The sequence below is a fragment of the Zosterops lateralis genome (genome assembly GCF_965231275.1).
Source record: "Zosterops lateralis genome assembly, chromosome: 6".
Classification (NCBI taxonomy): Eukaryota; Metazoa; Chordata; class Aves; order Passeriformes; family Zosteropidae; genus Zosterops; species Zosterops lateralis.
In genome coordinates this window covers 52,920,942-52,937,580 of record NC_139761.1, presented here as the reverse complement: position 1 = coordinate 52,937,580, position 16,639 = coordinate 52,920,942, and the positions used below count along the sequence as shown (strand labels likewise).

Genomic DNA, 16,639 nt, shown 5'->3' with positions numbered 1-16,639 from the left:
CCTGGAAGTTCCTGAACTTCAGGGCCAGCTACATTTCCCGGAGGCTGTCCAGTTCCTGCAGCAGGGCACGGATGACACTGTCTGAGCTCAGCCTGGGCATGGAGGATGCAGGAAAAGAGGAGAAGGTGTTGGAGCTTGTGGGGAGGGAGGTGCTGAAGCAGCCGGGTTCCAGGTGTGGCCCTGCCTGTCCCGCAGCCTCTGCTCCCCAGCTCAGGGAATGCCGGGCATGGAAGGGGCCGTGGCAGGACCCTCAGCCCAGGCTCTGCAGTAGCAGGTGGGATGCTGGAGCTGCTGGCAGAGCTGCAGGACGCCGGGGGCTCCCAGCTCGTTGTCACTCAGGTCCAGGCAGATGAGACATGACCCCTTCAGCAGCTGCGTGGCCAGGGCTGGGCAGCAGGCACCCGACAGCCGGCAGCTCCCCAGGCTGTGGGAGCCAGGGGAACAGGGAAGGAGGGCTTTGGCCTCGGCTTGCTGAGCTGCTGCAGGTGGGAAGGAGAAAGCTCTGCCTGGGAAGGAGGGAGCACTGGCCCATGTCGCAGCCCCTTTATGGCAGTGTCTGTAGAGGGCAGGCACAGTGCTGGAGGCCCTGACACAGCAGCTCCACGCTGGCATCGTGCAGCCCCGGGCTGAAGGACAAATCCAGCTCCTCCAGGCATGTGTTGGTGCTCAGCACACGGCAAGGTCCTCGCAGCAGGCACTGGTGATGCGGGAATAGCGCAGCCTGGTGGGAACCCCCGGGAAACACCCTCAGAGCCTCCCCAGTGCCCTCACTGCCCTCCCACCATGGTGGCAGTCCCCAGCCTAGTGCCATAACCTTGGAGCTCCTTGGCCTGGAAGAGTGGGACAGAGGCACGATGCCACCCCACGGGGTCCCTTTGGGGCACGTCCCCAGCTCCCAGGCCCGAGATGCCCGAGGGATGCCGGGGGTGCTCACGGCAGGATGCGCAGGTGGCAGCCCGCAGTCCGCAGCCCCTGACAGAGGAGGCGCACGCCGCTGTCACCCAGCGAGCTGTCACCCAGCTCCAGACGGGCCAGGCCAGGCTGCTCCGCCAGCGGCGCTGCCGGCTCCGTGCAGCAGCTCTGGGACAGCGGCACCGCTGCAGCCTGTGGGAGAGCACGGAGAACGGGGGCTCAGCACACCTCACCTGTGCTGGCTGCTCACCTGCCCACCAGACCTGAGGGACAACACCCACCCTCAGCTAAGGAGCAGAGCTGGAGTAGGAACTGCTGGAGGGCCTGTGTGTTGTCCCTGTGCTTCAGTGATTGGGAGAGGTAGAACATCATCATCCCTGTGCTGGCTTTGGAGCACTCCAGGAGGTTTTTCTTCCCACAGGGCTCTTGTTCCAGGATGGTGCAGATGGTCCAGCTCCTGACAGGGATGACACACAAGCTGTAGAGGATCTTGTTGACTCTGGCAAATCTGTAGGCCATGTCTGCTTTGTTGGGCTTCTGAAAATACCTGTGGAAATACTCCTCCCTCCTGGCTGCAGAAAATCCCAGGATCTCCATGGAATACTCACCCTTCAGGCTTCCTAGAGCCGTTGGCCTCACGGTGATGAGCAAAGAGGTTTGTGGAGCTCTGTCTTCTTCAAGAACTCATCAGGCTGAGCTCCAGCAGCTTCACAGCCCTGGGGTCAGAGCTCAGCCCATCTTTGGGCTGAACCAAGGAAAACCTCAGGGCCTGGGAGACTTCCAAAATGAACAGGATCCTCTTGTGGTCATCCAGGATTTTCCCAGCCGGCACTCGCAGGCCAGGACAGCACTGTGGATCCAGGTCTGCCACGCTGGCTTCCATGGCAAGGACAATGGCTTTGTGTTGGAACCCTGGATTGTGGAAATTTCAGGCTTTCTGGGCCGTAGGGTGCTGACCCTCAGGCAGGCACTGCATTTGACTTGAGGCCTTGGAAGAGGCTTCTGAGATTTGTGATAGCACTGGGGTAGTGGGTGTGCAGTTGGAATGCTGTTGTGTGATCTTACAGAGTGTAAACTTAAGTTTGGGGTTTTGGTATATAGCAGTGTGGGGGCAGGATGGAGGATTCCAGCTGCTGTGTGAGTTCTTCTTCTTCCTCATCTTCTTCCTTCTTCTTCGTGGATTTGGGTGGTTTTGTCTAACTGGGTGAGAGATGTCTGCATTGCAGACCTGGAATGGTCATGATTGGGTCAAAAGCATAAATAATATAGGTGTCACTTTGGTATTGACTAATTATCTCCTAAATAGCCTTGGTAAAAGTTAGAAAGTCTCCATTTTGTCTTGTTTCTTTAAAATGAAAGCAAGTTGAAGCTCACGCTTGATGAGACTGTAAATACTGGAAATAGATAAGATATGATAAACAGCCAAGACCCAACTCGACTCTACATTTCCTGTGTGTTTCATCCTGACCTCAGCTGAGATAAAGCAGGCAGAACTGTAACAGCTGTGCAGAAGACAAGGGCAGTCAGAGCAGAAGACCAAGTCAAAGTGGGTGCAGAGTGTCCCTTCTGTCCACTCCACCATCACCTTCCTGACCGTGGTTGTCTTCCCCATCCCCGGGGCCCCCAGCAGCACCACGACCTGCGGGCTTTGCCCGTCTCTGCCAGGTTCAAACAGCGCCGTGGTGCCGGCGGTGGCTGCTCCGCTGCCGGCGCTGCCACATCCCTGGCCGATTGCCACGGCTCCATCCTTGGCTCCGTGCTTGCTCCCAGGCTTCCTGGAGATGGTCAGGGTGGTGGAGTGGCTGTGGAAGGATGGGCTCTCCCTGGGACAGCTGCCCAGCTCCCTGTCCTGGCGGGACTCCCGCACCATGTGCTCTTTGCTGTCCCGCATGTGCTCTGTGCCCATGAGGAGCAGGGTCAGTCCCCAGCCCAGACCAATTCCCTTCCAGCCCAGCCATGCTCCTGACACACCAGCAGCCACCTATTTCAAGGCTCACTGCTTTCCTAAGTCTGGCTGGGGCACTGAGGACACAATTTGTGAGCATTTGGGCACTCTGGTCAGTTGGACATTCTTCTTCTGGCTCCTGATCCTGATCTATCAACTCTTCTTTGATCATCCTCATCCCCTGGAGCAAATGCAACTCCCCAGGGCTACCTGCAGCCTCTGACTCATGCTGCAGGGGACAAAGGCACTGTCCCTGGGCTCCAGAGCTCAGATCTCAGCAGAGACATCCTTAATGCCCATCCCAAGAGGAAAGAATGTGCCCAGCTCTCTGCTGGAAAGTGCTGAGAGCACCGGGTGAGCTTTAGGGTCACTTCCAACACAAACCATTCTGTGATTTTAAACAACATATTTATCGAGGAATTACAAGCGCACGTAATTGACTGCAGGGATGAGCTCAGTGGACAGATTTGGTGAGTCTGACCCCAGCACAGGCTTCAACTAGGAGTGCCCTGGACTGAACTCAGAGCTCAGGCCCCAGCAAGGAACCCCGGACAGCTACGACGATGTCCTGGATGTGCCGCAGGAGGCCCCCGCTGCCAGCACTGGGGACATCTCCCAGGGAGTGTCACAGCCCAGGTGTATCAGTGTCCTCTCCAGAGGTAAGAGGGCTCACAGCTGCCCTGTCTTTTTTGCAGAGCCACTCCCTGGTAGGATTTGTCTGTGGGGAAGGGCAGGGACCCAGCAGCAGATCCATGGGTGCTGTGGTCAGAGCCCAGGTGGGGTGTGTGAGAGGGGACATGGAGCTGCCTGTCCCCTCAGGCACCTTCCTGTGCTCTCTCCAAGGTGGGATCAGCTCCCCTCCAGGTCCCCCAGGAACAACCAGTGACCCCTCAGATCAGCCCCTGGCACACACGGACTATGATGATGTTGGCAGCAGCACCCTGGGGACGTTGCCATGAGGATGGCCTGGCCATGTCCCAGCCCTGGGGACACGTGTGTGGCAGCGTGGTGGGGCCCTGTCCCCTGGAAGGAGTGGCCCTGCCCACCCCTTCCTGTGCAGCGCTGCAGGAAGACAGCTCCAGTGTAGGGATTGTCTTTGATTTCAGTGTGAATTTCCCTTTTTTCTTATTAAAACCCAAACTGTTCAGAGACTCTTTCCCAGGCCTGTGATGGCACACCGGCACTGGCACCTCTATAATGGGAATATCACTCATTGCCTCGAGGATGTGAGGAAGTAATTGGATGCAAAGAAACATCCCTGGGAGTGGTGGGGTGAGGGGGCAAAGCACTTAGGGATTGCTGGGATTGTCTGCAGGGGGTTTATTTGGCAATGCCAAATGCTCACAAGTGTTCCCAGCAGCTCCGAGGTGAGAAGGGAGAGGGAAGGACCCGGACCTCTGCCCACCTGCAGATGCAGCAGGATCTCCCCCTTGTGTCCCACTGTTGCACCACGTTCAGACCCAGTGGCAGCAGTGAGAGCTGGGCTGGGAATGGCTGTGGTTGTTCGAAGGACTTTTCCTAAAGGAGGAGAGGTCTCCTGAAGGAGGGGAATGCCTTCCTGCCCTCCAGCAGGACCCTGTGGTGGCAGGGCAGCCAGGCCATGGTCCCTGCCTGCAGCATAGAATCACAGAATCACAGAATGTGTAGGTTGGAAAAGACCTTCAAGATCATCGAGTCCAATTCAGCCCTAACACCTCAACTGGATCATGGCATCAAGTGCCACATCCAGTGGTTTTTAAACATGTCCAGGGATGGTGACTCCACCACCTCCCCAAGCAGACTATTCCAGGCTTTAAACACTCTTCCCGTGAAAAACTTCTTCCTAATATCCATCCTGTATTTCCCTTGACACAGCCTGAGACTGTGCCCTCTTTCTGTCAGTTGCTGCCTGGAGAAAGAGACCAACCCCCAGCTGTCTACAACCCCCCTTCAGGAAGTTGTAGAGAGTGATAAGGTCACCTCTGAGTCTCCTTTTCTCCAGCCTAAACGAACCCAGCTCCCTCAGTCATTCTTCATATGGCTTGTTTTCCAAGGCCCTCACTAGCCTTGTTGCCCTCCACTGGATGCGCTGAAGCATCTCAATGTCCTTCCTAAACGGAGGGGCCAGAACTGGACACAGCACTCGAGGTGTGGCCTGACCAGTGCCGAGTACAGGGGAAGAATGAGCTCCCTGCTCCTGCTGGCCACACCATTCCTGATCCAGGCCAGGTGCCATTGGCCCTCTTGGCCATCTGGGCACACTGCTGGCTCATGTTCAGCTGGCTGCTGACCAGAACCCCCAGCCCCCTTTCCTCCTGGGCACTGTCCAGTCACACGGTCCCCAGCCTATAACACTGCAGGGGGTTATTGTGGCCAAAGTGTAGGACTCAACACTTGGACATATCAAATTTTATCTTGTTAGACTCTGCCCATCCATCCAACCGTTCCAGGTCTTTCTGCAGAGCCATCCTATCTTCCAACAGATTGACACATGCTCCCAGCTTAGTGTTGTCTGCAAGTTTACTAATGAAAGATTCAACAGCCTCATCTATGTCATCAGTGAAAATATTGAACAGAGCTGGTCCCAGCACAGACCCCAAGGGACAGCACCGGTGACTGTCCCCAGGTGGATACAGCACTGTTCACCACCACTCTCTGGGCCTGGCTGTGCAGCCAGTTCCTCACCCAGAGAAGAGTGCTCCTGTCCAAGCCATGGGCTGCCAGCCTATCCAGGAGCGTGCTGTGGGAGATAGTGTCAAAAGCCTGGCTGAAGTCCAAATAGACAACATAAACAGCCCTTCCTGCATCCACCAGGCAGGTCACCTGGTCATAAAAGGAGATCAGGTTGGTCAAACATGACCTCCCTCTCCTAAACCCGTGCTGGCTGGGCCAGAGAGGCTGGCTGTGGGAGCATCCGTGGACGGCAGGGAGAAGGAACTCTGCAGACCTGAGATATTCTAGACACACGTGGTTTTATTTCAAGGGTGGTGGGTAAAGAGGGCCTGCTTTCAGCCACCAGCCTCGGCTGAAGCAAAGGCCCAAAGAGAAAGGCAGAGAGAGAGGGTATGAGGTAAGGGAGGAAAAAAGCTAAGAGGGGTAAGAGAGTTAAGAGTGAGGTAAGAGCCAGAGAGAGGTCAGAGTAAGAAAGGTAAGAGAGAGAGGACCTTGTTACAATACATTGTATCTCCTTTTTTGTTGAATATTGTAATTTACAGTGACCAACCGGCACAAGATACAAAACATACAAGCTTTGCATGTAGCCTATGAGAACTACTATATTGCAATATCATTTATATTCTAAACTCTAAAGACAGCTTTTCTTATCTACTTTTCCCCTGATGCCTTGGCAGGGTGGAGAGGGGCTGCATTCTTGGGTCCTTTTGTTTTCTGTCCTTCAACCTAACTCCAGCTAATTGCTGTCTTCCTGCCTGCCATGCCTACATTACAAAGCTGGCCTTCATTTCTATTTCCCTCACAGGTTTTACATCTCTAGTATTTCTTACTAGGCAAACATATCCATAAGCCCTTCCTGTCCCATCTTTCCCAAGAGCTGGCCAGCCTGTAGGTGCTGTGTGATGACACTCAGTATAAACTGTTCCATTATCTTGCCAGGTACTGAGGTCAGGCTGACTGGTCTATAATTACTGGGATCCTCCCTCCCACCCTTTTTGTGAATGGGTGTCACACTGGCCAGTTTCCAGTCACCGGGAGCTTCCCCAGTGAGCCAGGACTGATTGTAAATGCTGGAGAGTGGCTTTGCAAGCTCATCTGCCAGCTCCCTCATCACCCTGGGATGGATCCCATCTGGGCCCACAGATTTAGGAGTATCCAAGCATCTCAGCAGTTCTCCTACTGCCTCCTCTTGGATGCTGGGGGGACCATTCTGTTCCCTGACACCACCAAGCAACCCAGGAGGACAGTTGTCCTGAAGGCAAGTTGTCATCCCACTGAAAACTGAGGCAAAGATAGCATTAAGCACTTCTGCCTTCTCCTCAGATGCTGTTACTAAGTTCTCTCTCTCATCCAATAGAGAACAAGGGTTGGCCTTGCCTTTCCTTCTACCATTAATATATTTGTAGAACCGTTTTTTATTATCCTTTAGAGAAGTCGTCATTCTAGATTCAAACAGAGCTTCGGCCACCCTAATTTTTTTCCTACATGCTCAAGCAGCCCCCTTAAATATTTACTGAAATCACACATCATGTTCCAGGCGGCTCCTGATCTTCAGGGAGGGCCACAGTTTCCAGAGGGTGTCCAGTTCCTGCAGCAGGGCCTGGCTGAAGTCTCTGCTCAGCCTGGGCATGGAGGATGCAGGAAAAGAGGAGAAGGTGTTGGAGCTTGTGGGGAGGGAGGTGCTGAAGCACCCGGGTTCCAGGTGTGGCCCTGCCTGTCCCGCAGCCTCTGCTCCGCAGCTCAGGGAATGCCGGGCATGGAAGGGGCCATGGCAGGGCCCTCAGCCCAGGCTCTGCAGTAGCAGGTGGGATGCTGGAGCTGCTGGCAGAGCTGCAGGACGCCGGGGGCTCCCAGCTCGTTGTCCCTCAGGTCCAGGCAGGTGAGACAGGGCCCCTGCAGCAGCTGCGTGGCCAGGGCTGGGCAGCAGGCACCCGACAGCCGGCAGCTCCCCAGGCTGTGGGAGCCAGGGGAAGAGGGAAGGAGGGCTTTGGCCTCGGCTTGCTGAGCTGCTGCAGGTGGGAAGGAGAAAGCTCTGGCTGGGAAGGAGGGAGCACTGGCCCATGTCGCAGCCCCTTTACCGCAGTGTCTGTAGAGGGCAGGCACAGTGCTGGAGGCCCTGACACAGCAGCTCCACGCTGGCATCGTGCAGCCCCGGGCTGAAGGACAAATCCAGCTCCTCCAGGCACGTGTTGGTGCTCGGCACACGGCAAGGTCCTCTCTGCAGGCACTGGTGATGTGGGAAGATCGCAGCCTGGTGGGAACCCCCGGGAAACACCCTCAGAGCCTCCCCAGTGCCCTCACTGCCCTCCCACCATGGTGGCAGTCTCCAGCCTAGAGCCATAACCGTGGAGCTCCTTGGCCTGGAAGAGTGGGACAGAGGCACGATGCCACCCCACGGGGTCCCTTTGGGGCACGTCCCCAGCTCCCAGGCCGGAGATGCCCGAGGGATGCCGGGGGTGCTCACGGCAGGATGCGCAGGCGGCAGCCCGCAGTCCGCAGCCCCTGACAGAGGAGGCGCACGCTGCTGTCACCCAGCGAGCTGTCACCCAGCTCCAGACGGGCCAGGCCAGGCTGCTCCGCCAGCGGCGCTGCCGGCTCCGTGCAGCAGCTCTGGGACAGCGGCACCGCTGCAGCCTGTGGGAGAGCACGGAGAACGGGGGCTCAGCACACCTCACCTGTGCTGGCTGCTCACCTGCCCACCAAACCTGAGGGACAACACCCACCCCGAGCAGAGCCTCCAGCGCACGGGAGGGCTCCTCCGGAGGGACCTTGCTGGTTGTGCAGATGTGAAGGACCTGGAGCATTGCTGCTGGAACCAGCCGGGAGATGGATGTGAGGTGAATCACAGGGTGCACTGAACATTCCAGCACCAGGGATTTCCCTTTGTGAGGGAGAAGGGGGAAGGGGAGCCAGAGTGACAGCTGGGCACAGGGGGGCCTGGCCAGGTGGAGCCGAGAAGCTCCATCACCATCAATCCCACAGTGGGCAGTGGATGGAGAGGCCCATGTGTTCTTCCTTCTCCCTAGGAGTAAGTAAATTCTCTGCTGAGAAACTAAACACCCAGGGGAAGGCCAAGGTGGTGTTGGGGAGGGAATAGCTGAATCATCCTTTGGGGCAGAGGAAGAGAAATCTTTGCCCTTTTGGGTCATTCAAGTGGGGAGGAGCAGGACTTAGCAAGGCACTGACTTGGCATCCAGCTCTGCCTGAGGATGCTGCCAGTGGAAGGGACATCCCTGGAGGGTGACACAGTCCAGCCCAGCCCAGGTCTGGATGCAGAAGGAAAGAGGCATCTGGTCGTACAGGGTCACCTTGGGGTCTCGCAAGTCCAGGTCAGTGAAATGTCCCAATGCACTTGGTGCAAAGCTCTTCTCATTGGTCTCGAAAAAGAAGTGCAAAGTGTCCATGTCTGAAAGCTTCAGTGCTTGGCCAGGGTGGGAGAGGCCTCTGTGCCTCCCCTGAAGCCACTGCAGCAGTTCTTCCCTGGCTCGTGGTGAAATACTGCACCCAGTGGGTTTGTCCATGTACTCTATGGCTTTCTGGGTGACCAGAGCAAAGAGGAACCTCACTGTGACATTCAAATCATTTCTGGACTTGTAGCTTTCTAAGAACTGATTAACATCCTTCACAAGACTCCCCAAGGTGCTGACCATTTCCCCATCATCCTCTAGAACGTAAAACATTGCTGCCAAAAAGTCCTGGAGATGCAGGTGAGTGAAGGCATAGACACTGCCACGGTCTTCTCCTTCCCCTGTTTTAGGGGTTAGGATTGTTCTCTTTTTTTTTTTTTTGCACTCTAAAGAATTTTTTTCCCCATATGTTATTTAGAAGCCTAAGTATTGTGTGCTTAAGGATGCTTGACCAAAACAAAGAGGTGGCAGAAAGCTCGGAGGGGGGGATAACGCCAGTTTTGTGGCAGGCAATGGACAGAGCTGGAGGCAGCTTGGCTCTCTGGCTCTCGGCATTCGGAGATGGAGAGGACACGGCCAGGCTCCTGCTTGCTGCAGGAGGAGTTCACTGTCACCTGAATGTCCAGTGTTGGGAAATCTACCATCATCTGCTTGCATGTCTTGGAATTCTGAGCTCCTTTGTCTGCCCTGCTGGAGCTGGGCCAGCCCTGCCCCACTGTCGCAGCTTCTTCAGCTCTGCTCCTCTTGCTACAGTGTGACTCTGCACCCCCCTGACTGCTGGGACATCCTGTTCCTTCCTGCCGGGGACATCCTGCCACTCCAGCTGTCGTGGTTTGAAAGCAAAACGAGTGAGAAGCTCCAAGTCAGAAATACAATTTAATAAGAAAAAAGGTAAAAAAGTAAAAATAAATAAATGCAATAACACAATGGACCACTGACAGAGTCAGAATACGACCTGAGCAGGATGGTGGAAGCAGTCCAGATGAAGTGGTCTTCCTGAAGCAGTGATCCTGTAGCATGGTCTGGTAGCTCTGCTCCTCTGGGAATCCAATAGGTAAGGGCTGCTTGCACTGTCCCAAATCCCAGCTTATATCCAGGTGAGAATGCTTGGCTGCTCCCCCTGGGCAGAGCATCTCACAATGGGATGATGAGTTGTGAAGTGGGTCCTTGATGGCCCATTAAACAGAGATAACTCCTGGAGGGAGTTACCTGTGAGTCATGGGCAAGACATTATTGGGCCATTAGCAGAAGACAGCCCAAAGGCAGGGGGCCTGGGAAAACACTGCCCCACCTGGTTTAACAGTTCATGAAGATGGTGATAGAATAAATACTTTGTGTACATCCTACACTGCAACCCAGACACCAGCTTCCAGCCCGGGACTCTCCACTGTTCCGGCCTGGTGCTCTGAGGGTCCTGCAGGGGCAATGAGGCCAAACTGCCCCACCTGGGTTGTTGTGAAGGAAATCCCTCAAGGTACTTGGTACTGTTTTGTTATTTACGCGGTAGTTGTTGTTTTTGTTAGTTTTGTTATACATACTAGTAAAGAGCTGCTATTTTTATCTCCAAATCTTTGCCTGAAAGGCTCTAACTGCAAATTTATGATTGGAAAAGGTGGTGGGAGAGGTGGTTTACATTCTCCATTCCAAGGGAGACTCCAGCTTTCCCTGGCAGATACGTGTCTTCCCAAACCAAGACAGATTTTGGTGCCTGTTATAAACGACATAACCAAATTGATAATGAAAGCGGATTTTATTGCGATATTAAAATCGGTTTTGGAAAGCCACAATCAAAAACAGCGTCGAGTCCGGGGTCGGCGCTGGGTGAACCTAGATTCAGACTCTCTTGCTCTGAATCCCGCTCTGTTCACAAATTCTGCCTTTGCAGGGCCCGTTTTCATACAATTTTTCGACCAAACATGGGTGTTGTTATTCTTTTGTCCTTCTTGTTCTTCTCACATATTCATGTAGTTTCTTTTCTTGCTGCCGGTCTGTGGAAAAGGGTCTATTGAAAATTTTTTTGGGGTAGGGATGAATACTTGATTCTTTTTACGGGGATCTGGCATTGGGATGTATGCCCTTGACGACGAAGATTGTCTTATCGCATAGATAAGACCTTAGATGCATATCGGGTGCTCATCACCGGGGCCTTGTCCAGCCCATCCCCGGAGGAGACTCAGCTTCAATCAATGCCACCATTTTCTATTGCAAATTGGTTCCTTCCCCATTGCCACCTGTGGTTTTACAATTGCTGAAATCTTTAATTCTTAAACAGGAATTATTTTATACCATATATCACAGTGATCAACGTGGGGCTTGAGGGCAATGAGAAAAGAAAAGAGAAAAAAGGAATAACAGTTCTCGAGTAAGCTAATATTTTCTTCTGTGTGTGCTGGATCTGAAAACCTCATTAGGCAGCATCATGTGGTCCAGCTTCCCCTGGTTTGGATGGCTCGTGGTTGTGGCTGTATTCCTCCCATTTGCAGGCCCCGATCTAAACATGGGCCCTATCACTAAGGCTGCTGTGGCTGTTATCTAGTTTGTTTTCTGGGTAGATAAGGTGAGGCATTCATGGATTTTTAACTTCCTCTGGAAGGCAGGCACATGGCTACATGGCTACCACACACTAAGTGTATGTTTTTGGGGTTCCTTTAAGAATGGTACTTTCTGTGAGGAAATGACCGCAGGGGAAGTTTTGTCCCAGCCCTTTAACCAGTTCTTTGAAGGGTTTGAATTTCCTGTAGATACTAACCAAGTGTTGCTGATAGTCCCAGTCTATTTAGCTTTCAGAGATGAGGTGAGGTCAACTTGGATGACTGCACAGACACCTACCCCAGAGACTGGGGATACTGCCCCACTGCCTGACACTGCCCCACAGACCAGGGATACTGCTATGGGGCCTGACACTGCCCCACAGACTGGGGATACTGCCATGGGGCCTGACACTGCCCCACAGAATAGGGATGCTGCCCCACTGCCTGACCCTGCCCCACAGCCCACCTCAGAAATGAACCACCTGGATTGAGGGGGGGTTCTGGTGAAGGAGATGGGCCAGATGCTGAAGGAGCACATTTCCCCAGTGGTGGCCTCATTAGCCTCATTAGCCCCAGCTGACGGGAAACCCTCCCCCTGCCCTGAAAAGGGGGAGTCTGAAGGTGCAGCAATGGAACCTACAAACATTACAACCGTCCAGGTTCCAGCTGAACCACAGGGGCAGTCACAGCCAGCAGCAGTCACCCCTATGGAAACAAAGAAGTACAAGATGAAATCAGAGCAGCCAGGTAATAAGGAGAAGAAAGGAGGGCCCTCACAACCCACAGGGGAACCAGAGCTTGAGATCATCACTGACTCTCTGTCGTATGAAAGTCCACGTAATCTGCACAAAGATATTGTGCGACGGGGACGTGAGGCTTACACAGCCTGGTTACTTCAGGTCTGGGACCTTATGGTTACAGGGGTGCAACTGGATAGTAGTGAGGCAAGGAATTTGGGAACCTTGACCCAGGACTCAGGTGTAAATCAGGTATTTGTAAGAGAGCCAGGCCCCCTTTCCCTCTGGGAGTGGCTTTTAAGGAGTAGAAGGGAGAGGTTTGTCCACCGAGACAAAGTGCAGGAGCACCATCATACAATGGACTGGAAGACCCGTGAGGAGGGGATCCAACAGCTGAGAGAAGAGGCAGTATTGGAGGTACTCTTTGGGAGGGGTGGACAGCAGGATAATGACCCCAACAAGGTTTGATGCACAGGGCACACGTTGTGGACGCTGGCAACCCATGGGCTGTTTCCGTACGCCGCATTCATTGCCAAAATTAATCCTGATACCAACCCAGAGACTGTGGGTTCTGTCACCAACAAGCTCAGAAATGATGATACCATGTGAAGATGGCCAGGGTCAGAGAATGAATATGGATGAAGGGGGACCATGGAATGTCATGCATATGTAGAGACCGTAGGGAATAACAAGGGGTCAAGTTCCCTGGTGAGTATGCATGTCTTTGGTGAAATTATTCCCCCACACATCTTGACACTAATAAATACATATGGCTCTAACAATTATTATTAATTGTGGAGTTCTTTCCACCACGTTTCTGGGTGGTCAGCAAAACCTGTTCACCCTTCTCCTGTTTTCTCCTTCCCCTGGGATCCTTTTACTGAGGAAGAAAGGAGAGAAGACATGGCTGGTCCAATCCACAGTCCTTGATTTCCTTTATCTCAAAGAGGACCTTGTGTTTCCACATACCCTCAGCAGCCAAGGAGCAAAGCTGGATGAGGAACTGCTGCAGGATCTGGGCATTGTCCCTATCCCTGTGCTTCAGTGATTAGGAGAGGTAGAACTTCATCATCCCTGTGCTGGCTTTGGAGCACTCCAGCAGGTTTTTCTTCCCACAGAGCTCTTGTTCCAGGATGGTGCAGATGGTCCAGCTCCTGACAGGGATGACACACCAGCTCTAGAGGATCTCCTTGCCTCTGGCAAGCCTGAAGGCCATGTCTGCTTTGTTTGGCTTCTCAAAATACCTGTGGAAATACTCCCCCCTCCTGGCTGCAGAAAATCCCAGGATCTCCATGGAATACCCACCCTTCAGGCTTCCTAGAGCCATTGACCTCACGGTGATGAGCAAAGAGGCTTTGGGGAGCACTGTCTCCTTCAACAAACTCATCAGGCTGAGCTCCAGCAGCTTCACCTCCCTGGGGTCAGAGCTCAGCCCAGCTTTGGGCTGAACCAAGGAAAGCCTCAGGGCCTGGAAGCCATCCAAAATGAACAGGATCCTCTTGTGATCATCCAGGATCTTCCCAGCTGGCACTCGCAGGCCAGGACAGCGCTGTGGATCCAGGTCTGCCACGCTGGCTTCCATGGCAAGGACGATGGCTTTGTGCTGGAACTCTGGATTGTGGAAATTTCAGGCTTTCTGGGCTCAGGGGTGCTGACCCTCAGGCAGGCACTGCATTTGACTTGAGGCCTTGGAAGAGGCTTCTGAGATTTGTGATAGCACTGGGGTAGTGGGTGTGTTCTTGGAATGGTGTTGTGTGATCTCACAGAGTGTAAACTTAAGTTTGGGGTTTGGGTATATAGCAGTGTGGGGGGCAGGATGGAGGATTCAGGCTGCTGTGTGAATTCTTCTTCTTCTTCACCTTCTTCCTTCTTCTTCATGGATTTTGGTGGTTTTCTCTAACTGGGTGAAAGATGTCTGCATTGCAGACCTGGAATGGTCATTATTGGGTCAGAAGCATAAATAATATAAGTGTCACTTTGGTATTGGCTAATTATCTCCTAAATAGCTTTGGTAAAAGTTAGAAAGTCTCCATTTTGTCTCGTTTCTTTAAAATGAAAGCAAGTTGCAGCTCACGCTTGATGAGACTGTAAATACTGGAAATAGATAAGATATGATAAACAACCAAGACCCAACTCGACTCTACATTTCCTGTGTGTTTCATCCTGACCTCAGCTGAGATAAAGCAGGCAGAACTGTAACAGCTGTGCAGAAGACAAGGGCAGTCAGTGCAGAAGACTAAGTCAAAGTGGGTGCAGAGTGTCCCTTCTGTCCACTCCACCATCACCTTCCTGACCGTGGTTGTCTTCCCCATCCCCGGGGCCCCCAGCAGCACCACGACCTGCGGGCTTTGCCCGTCTCTGCCAGGTTCAAACAGCGCCGTGGTGCCGGCGGTGGCTGCTCCGCTGCCGGCGCTGCCATATCCCTGGCCGGTTGCCACGGCTCCATCCTTGGCTCCGTGCCTGCTCCCAGGCTCCCTGGAGATGGTCAGGGTGGTGGAGTGGCTGTGGAAGGATGGGCTCTCCCTGGGACAGCTGCCCAGCTCCTTGTCCTGGCGGGACTCCCGCACCATGTGCTCTCTGCTGTCCCGCCTGTGCTCTGTGCCCATGAGGAGCAGGGTCAGTCCCCAGCCCAGACCAATTCCCCTCCAGCCCAGCCATGCTCCTGACACACCAGCAGCCACCTATTTCAAGGCTCACTGCTTTCCTAAATCTGCCTGGGGCACTAAGAACACAATTTGTGAGCATTTGGGCACTCTGGTCAGTTGGACATTCTTCTTCTGGCTCCTGATCCTGATCTAGCAACTCTTCTTTGATCATCCTCATCCCCTGGAGCAAATGCAACTCCCCAGGGCTACCTGCAGTCTCTGAGTCATGCTGCAGGGGACAAAGGCACTGTCCCTGGGCTCCAAAGCTGAGATCTCAGCAGAGACATCCTTAATGCCCATCCCAAGAGGAAAGAATGTGCCCCGCTGTCTGCTGGAAAGTGCTGAGAGCACCGGGTGAGCTTAAAGGTCACTTCCAACACAAACCATTCTGTGATTTTAAACAACAGATTTATCGAGGAATTACAAGAGCACGTAATTGACTGCGGGGATGAGCTCAGTGGACAGATTTGGTGAGTCTGACCCCAGCATAGGCTTCAACTAGGAGTGCCCAGGACTGAACTCAGAGCTCATGCCCCAGCAAGGAACCCCGGACGGCTACGACGATGTCCTGGATGTGCCGCAGGAGGCCCCCGCTGCCAGCACTGGGGACATCTCCCAGGGAGTGTCACAGCCCAGGTGGATCAGTGTCCTCCCCAGAGGTAAGAGGGCTCACAGCTGCCCTGTCGCCTCTACAGAGCCACTCCCTGGCAGGGTTTGGCTGTGGGGATGAGCAGGGACCCAGCAGCAGATCCATGGGTGCTGTGGTCAGAGCCCAGGTGGGGTGTGTGAGAGGGGACATGGAGCTGCCTGTCCCCTCAGGCACCTTTCTGTGCTCTCTCCAAGGTGGGGTCTGCTCCCCTCCAGGTCCCCCAGGAGCAACCAGTGACCCCTCAGATCAGCCCCTGGCACACACAGAGTATGATGATGTTGGCAGCAGCACCCTGGGGACGTTGTCATGAGGATGGCCTGGCCATGTCCCAGCCCTGGAGACACGTGTGTGGCAGTGTGGTTGGGGCCTGTCCCCAGGAAGGGGTGGCCCTGCCCACAGAGGTCACTTCTTCCTGCCCAGCACTGCAGGAAAACAGCTCCTGTGTAGGGATTGTAGGGATTGTCTTTGATTTCAGTGTGAATTTCCCTTTTTTCCTATCAAAATTCAAACTGGTCAGAGATTCTTTCCCAGGTCAGGGACCTCACTCTGGTGCTGGCACCTTTATACTGGCTATATCACTCATCCCCTTGGGGGTGTGATGCAGGAACTGGATGCACAGACACATCCTTGAAAGGTGGACTGAGGGGGAAGAGATTTCTGGGATTATCTGCAGGGGGTTTATTTGGCACTGCCAAATGCACACAACTGTTCCCAGCAACTGTGAAGGGAAAAGGGAGAGGGAAGGACCTGGACTCCTCCCTGCAGATGCAGCAGGATCTCCAGTGTGTGATACACAGATGGGGCAGGCTCAGACCCAGTGTCAGCAGTGAGAGCTGGGCTGGAAATGGCTGTGGTTGTTGGAAGGACTTTTCCTAAAGGAGGGGAGGTCTCTTGTTGGAGGGGAGTGCCTTCCTGTCCCCCAGCAGGGCCCTGTGTATGAACGGCAGCCTGACCTAGGCCCAATTCCTTTACCTTGGAATCTCCTGGAGGCACCACCTGAGGCTCCTGCTGTGCTCGTGTGGCAGTACAAAGTGGATTTAAGGATGGAAACACCTGCCACTGTGCCATGGGAAACCTGGGGTGGAAAGGATGAGGAAACGTGGTGTGGATGTGGGAATGAGTGTTTGGGGAAGCTGCGGGGCCAGCGTGGGTTGCAGGAGC

General features: G+C 54.0%; 2 pseudogenes across 2 annotated transcripts; both read right to left on the bottom strand.

Annotated features, from left to right (window-relative positions):
* Positions 1-210: 210 nt before the first annotated feature.
* On the bottom strand, positions 211-2,782 carry LOC310910176 (NACHT, LRR and PYD domains-containing protein 3-like; annotated as a pseudogene). The gene is made up of 5 exons: positions 2,428-2,782; positions 1,163-1,809; positions 935-1,104; positions 549-721; positions 211-424 (listed from the first exon to the last, which is right to left on the bottom strand). The product of its transcript is annotated as an NACHT, LRR and PYD domains-containing protein 3-like (transcript).
* Positions 2,783-7,028: 4,246 nt separating this feature from the next.
* Positions 7,029-14,754, bottom strand: LOC310910175 (NACHT, LRR and PYD domains-containing protein 3-like; annotated as a pseudogene). The gene is made up of 7 exons: positions 14,400-14,754; positions 13,051-13,780; positions 8,692-9,257; positions 7,974-8,257; positions 7,588-7,760; positions 7,293-7,463; positions 7,029-7,131 (listed from the first exon to the last, which is right to left on the bottom strand). The product of its transcript is annotated as an NACHT, LRR and PYD domains-containing protein 3-like (transcript).
* Between the last annotated feature and the right edge of the window lie 1,885 nt (positions 14,755-16,639).